Raw genomic sequence first — 6,000 nt, forward strand, 5'->3', positions numbered from 1 at the left:
GAGGCAGTGAAACCCATTAATCTATGAGGCATTCTGCTGAGAGCCCCATCAGCATAGCCCCAAACAGAAAGGAGCAAGAGTGATTTTAAATAGCTTTATGGGGTCCCTGTGTGTTCAGTTTAGTTGCTTGTAGCATGAGCTCCAGTTACCATGCCAGGATGTTGCAGGAAAATCTATCTCAGTCTTGTCTATTCTGCTTCTCAATGCATCTGAAACAGTGCTAAGTTTCTCTGCAGCCAAAAGGAGTCTGGTATTGTGTGCTCTTGTTTACCATGGAAACAGCCATCTCTCACAGCTAGCAACCGGGCCTCTTTCCTTTCAGATGCCATTCTTTTCTGGTGTTTGTCCTTGAGCTACCTCTGAAGGGTTATATGAGTGTTGGGAACAGTGTCTAAATTCCTTATGGCTTTCAGATAAAAGCATTAAGTGTATTAGTCATACTAAAAATGCAAGAAGGTTCTTTAGCTCACATACCGTAGAGTTTTAAATTCCCATATTTTTACTGCTTCCCCATCCTAACCCCACCACCTCCCACTCCAAACATGCACCTGATCTTTAGTATATAATATGCCATTGGGTGGGTTAGGGTAACTGACCTAGAAAATTGGTTTGAGTGGAACAGGAAGGAGAAATCCAATAGTTTGCATTTTTATAAGTTAGAATTAGTTGGTGATTCTCTAATATGCAGAGACTGTTTCTGAAGTGGTATTAGAATTCCTAATACCTATTGACCATTCTTTGGTTTATAGGAAGCTTCCTCAGCTTATCATTTCCAAAATCTCTTTGGATCATACATATTAGAGTAACAATAATAATGAAAGTAATAACATGGAGTCAGTATGATACAAGGGAAAGAACATTGACCCTGGAGTCAGATGACCTGGATTCAAATCCTGCTTCTGACACAACTACCTGTGTGATCTTTGGCAAGTCATTTAACCTTCCAGGGCCTCCCACCCTCTCAGAGTCTAGCCCATCATCCACGTCATAGATAGGGGAGAGGGTGCTACCAGCAGTGTAAAAGAACGCCAGCCAGGGTGTCTTGAGAATGCTACAATAGTTGTGAGGGCTGATAAGAACCCTGAAATTCTGTCCACTTAGAGTCTGGTATATACTACTGATTGGGTTAGCACCCTGACCGGTATAATAAAACTGCTTCTATGAATCTAAGAAGTAGGCGTTGGGTTGCCAGGCTGGTGCTAGCCAAAATTCATCATGATAATCCTTTCGGCATGAAGGGTAGCAGAAGCATTTGTATTCCTTCATGTTCTAAAATCACAGGATAGCAGAATATGTCAGAACAAATCAGAAATACCAACATCCACCCGTTGGAAATTCTTTGATGCAACTGGTACTGACTCTGAAAGCATGAATACTTTTATTATGCACCAATACTCATAGAATAACAAAATTGGAGCCAGATCTCAGCAGTTATAGGCAAGAGTTTTATCCTGCTTCTTTTCAATGATTCCTTCAGCTCCATGTAATCATAAAAATGACTTCATCATTAAGTCTACATTAGATGAAATAAGAGGTGAAATTGAGAGGTTAACTAAAATCTGAAGAGGGAAAGTTGATGACACTGAGGTCATTGAAAATCTGCACTTAATACAGACTCTAGAAATATCTAAAATGAATGATGAAGCATTTCATCAGTCTCCTGGCTGGGAGGTGGTGGACCTAGGTTGCAGAATGGACCCTGGGCATAGTCATTGTGAGAATTTGTTTTGCTTGAGTATGCATATTTGTTACAAGGATTTTGTGAGGGATTTTTCAAAGTGGAATGTGAGAGGTTAGAGGGAAAAAATACATTAAAACAATTCCTTCATCTTGTGGAATCTTTACCTACCAAGATATGACCAAGTAGATAGAATTATATATGAGAAGCTTGCTATCTTTAATGGACTGACAGATGACAAATTCCCATGCTACAAATACAGACCTCCAGTGATTCAGGAGAAAATAGCTAATAAGCTATACTGAAACTAGATCATTATGTTTTGTTTTGGTTTTTTTGTTTGTTTTTTTGCCTGGGCAGTGGGGTTAAGTGACTTGCCCAGGGTCACACAGCTAGTAAGTGTTATGTGTCTGAGGCCGGATTTGAACTCAGGTCCTCCTGAATCCAGGGCCAGTGCTCTATCCACTTTGCCATCTTGCTGCCCCTAAAACCAGATCATTATGACAGCCTGAACTACTGCCCACAATAGCCTGAATATCACATTGATCTGTGAAAACTGAAGAAGAACATTCTTTTTTTTTTTTTTTTTTTTTTTTTTGGTGAGGCAGTTGGGGTTAAGTGATTTGCCTAGGGTCACATAGCTAGTGAGTGTCATGTATCTGAGGCCGGATTTGAGCTCAGGTTCTCCTGACTCCAGGGCAAGTACTCTATCAACTGCACCACCTCACTGCCACAGAAGAACAACATTCTTAATAGATATCACTATACCAAAAACATATCTCCAAACTTCATGAAACAAAAAGTTTTCAAAGTTTTGAGATGTAGCAGAGATCAAAATCATGTTTGATCAGGATGTCAATAGAATAGGACTTGTTGTCCTCTCTGCTGCTGCTACCAGAAATGTGTTTTTTTGTTTTTTTGTTTTTTTGGTGAGGCAGTTGGGGTTAAGTGACTTGCCCAGAGTCAAACAGCCAGTGAGTGTTACGAGTTTGAGGCCAAATTTGAACTCAGGTCCTCCTGACTCCAGGGCTGGTGCTGTATCTATTGTGCCACTTAGCTGCCCCTCGAAATGCTTTCAGTGAGCCTACAGAGGATGACCTTATATCATAATACTCTTTTTAAACTAAAAGGGCAGTTATCCCCTTACACAACAGTCTGTAGAAGATTCAATATAAAAGAATAATAGGATAGTGGCTTTTCTTAGGACTCTTTCTATCTCAACTTCATTGAAAAATATTGGAAAAAACAAATAATGTCTACAGTTACATATTGTACTAAGGTTTACAAAGCACTTTACATGCATTATTAGACCTTAAAAATTATAGCGTCAACTTTTCATTTTATAGATGAGGAAACTGAGGTCCAGAGATGGGAAATGATTTGCATAAGGTTATGCATCTAATAAATAGTAGAATCTAAATCTGGTGCTTTTTTTTTTCATTACATTTGAAAACTCTCCCACTGTAGAAATATTTTTGAAGATTCATTTGGGATCTCTTGAGCATATTTAAACAGCCTGGGAAAGTGAAAAATCAGTAGAGCGTAAGATAAGGGAACAAGTCACACTATGGCTTGAGTCAGGGTTCAGGGATGTGTACAGGGACTACCTGTGATGTGGTCCAGTAGTTTAGGTAGTTTGTAATTTGTTGCTGTGTTCACATAGCTCAGTGTTTCAGGAAATTCCTGTCCTTGGCCCTTGACTAGAGACGTATTTCAAAGGTTCTTATAAACTGGAGTCCATAATTCTACACTCGTGGGTCACAAAGCAAAACTTCTCTGTGTAGCAAAGGACAACTGACCAGGCTAGGAAGGTGTCTGAAAGAGAAAGGAAGAGAGACCACTTGGGAAGTGCTAGGCAAAGTAATAGTTACTCACAGCTCCATCCTAAAGCCCTTTGCATGAAAAGGAATGAAATATAAAACCACCCCTTGAGATAGGCTGGGAAAGGTTTGTTTTAAATGGTTTAGGATGTAAAATGTGTTTTGCTGATGGCAAAGGTAGAAGGGGAGCTATATTGGCCGTGTCAATTCAACAAATATATTTACTGTTGAATCAGCATGGGTTCAGTTCCTCAAAGTCAGTGTTTGACTTCCTTCCTCCTTCTCCTCACATCCAATCAGTTGCCAAGTCCTATCAATTCTGCCTATGCAAAGTCTCTCACAGTCCGTTTCCCCTTCAGTCACACTGCCACTGGCATATTTCTCAAGCCATCACAACTTTTTGCCTGGCCTATTGTTTTAACTTTGTGACTGGTCTCCTTGACTCTAGTCTTTCTTGTCTCTAGTCCATAGTTCATGGGATTATCAAAGCAGTCTTCTTAATGCATAGGAATTGTCACTTCCTTCCTATGCTCAGAAACCTTCAGCAGTTTCCCTGAGGCTATTACTGGTGGTTTCCAAAGGAATTCTGTGTCATCAGTGAAAAGGTTCTGAGTACACACCTCTGATATATATTTGTTTATAAATTATTTACTATGTATAAAAAGAAAAATGTATGCAAAAATAGACAAAAAAGATCAAATAGTTTCAAATATTTTAATTTTATTAATGGTACAAAAATTTTTGCCCCTAAAAGTGATTAATATTTCTTCAAGCATTGTTATTTAATATGCTTCATTTAAAAAAAAAATCTTGGTTTAGCACTTTGTGATATAGCAATTCCAGGGACTGCTTATTTTCAGTTCAGTTTATTTTGATGTTTAATCTTACTGGCTGTCACAGCTGACGATGATACCTCACAAAGACATGTAGATCCATATGGAAAAGGTGTATCAATGGCTGTACTTACTAAATTACAATGCATATTTTTCAGTCCCTTCTACCAATTATGCAGAGTTTTTTGTGATATCTTGGGTAGTAAATTCCCATCTTCCCTGCAGCCAATCAGTTGTTCCTGTAAACTAATTGGAAAGTGTTGCTTTTTACATTTTTAACAAATGGGTTCAAAACCCACTGAAATACTCTGGAAGATTTTTAAACAGGTTAGAAAGGTCTGTTTCCAAGTTATTTTAAGGGTATGTTTATGAGAGTTTTTATAGGTGACATACATCATTTTCACAACAAAAGCATTTTTTTAAATGCCTTGCTAATCACAATGGCTTCATGTATCCATCAGCTAAAGTTTCTAGGTACATTGTTAATCATAATGAATAAAAATCCGTATTTCAAATAATCTTGACAGTTTCAGATTTTTTTGACCCATTTCATGTCAGATCCAATTAGTTCATCGGTATTTATGCCTGTAATGTAGCTGATGAAGTACTCATGTGAAGGGTAGAAGAAGCATCCCTGCCATTTTCTTGTTCACTTGTGCAGCATTATTAGTATTATCTTCAATCCGTGGTTTCTTTTAAACCACTTGACCATTTTGAGGGTTAGTTTAATTAAAACTAGATAATGTAATCTGTAAACCCACTTAAGAAGGCTGACACAAAATGTAATAGTTTGAAATTTGCTGAAAGCGAATTAATGGGTGAGAATGGCATTGTCAGTCCCTCCGTGCTGTGTGGAACATCAAGTTCTCAGGTTATCTCATGTTCCATATCACAAAACATTTCACATATGGACCAAGTAGTGAGGGCGGCAGCATCAGTTATATACCAAGTATTAGTGAAGCCTAATTTCTTTCTAATTTTTACATAAAAAGAAGTTCTAAGATTTTCTTCCTGTACTTGCACCCCAGTGGATCTTCTTGTATACCCCTTGTGGGGCACATAACCCATTTTGGAGACAACTGACCTATAGGATAAAATACAAAGTCCTTATCTGCTGTGTGAAAATGTAAGTTTCTTGAGGTAAGGGACTATCTTTGTTCTTGTATTTGTTTTCTCAGTGCTTAGCACAGGGCTTGGCGTATAGCTAACACTTAGTAAATGCTTTTTCATTCATGCAGTTATTCAAGGCTCTCCACAATCTGGCTTCAACCTTCCATCATAGCTTTATTTTGCACTCCTGTTATTCATGTGCTACATTTGAGAAAATAAGGCTACTAACTTTTGAGCTCTCTCTCTTCTCCAAGCCTGTGTGGTTGCCTTATGCCTGAAATATACTTCCTCCACATCTACCTGTTGACATTCTTCTCTTCCTTTAAGGTCTAGCTCAGGTGCCATCTCCTCTGTGATCCCTCTCACTACTACCACCTCAAAATCAAGCAACCAATATGCATGAAGTACTTATTATGTGCCAAGCATTGTGCTGGGTCCTGGGAATTCAAACACAAAAATAAAATAATCCCCTTACTCACAAGGAATTTACATTCTAATGAGGAAGACAACAAGTGTGTGTGTGTGTGTGTGTGTGTGTGTGTGTGTGTGTGTGTGTGTG

The 6,000-nt window shown here is 38.5% G+C and overlaps 1 protein-coding gene across 2 annotated transcripts in view; it reads left to right on the plus strand.

The window, feature by feature from the left end:
- Positions 1-6,000, plus strand: part of FAAP100 (FA core complex associated protein 100) — a 33,207-nt gene that overhangs the window by 14,034 nt on the left and 13,173 nt on the right. The gene's annotated exons all lie outside the window — the stretch shown is intronic.

This window comes from Vombatus ursinus, unplaced genomic scaffold, assembly GCF_900497805.2.
Source record: "Vombatus ursinus unplaced genomic scaffold, bare-nosed wombat genome assembly UNPS02008996.1, whole genome shotgun sequence".
Taxonomy (NCBI): domain Eukaryota; kingdom Metazoa; phylum Chordata; class Mammalia; order Diprotodontia; family Vombatidae; genus Vombatus; species Vombatus ursinus.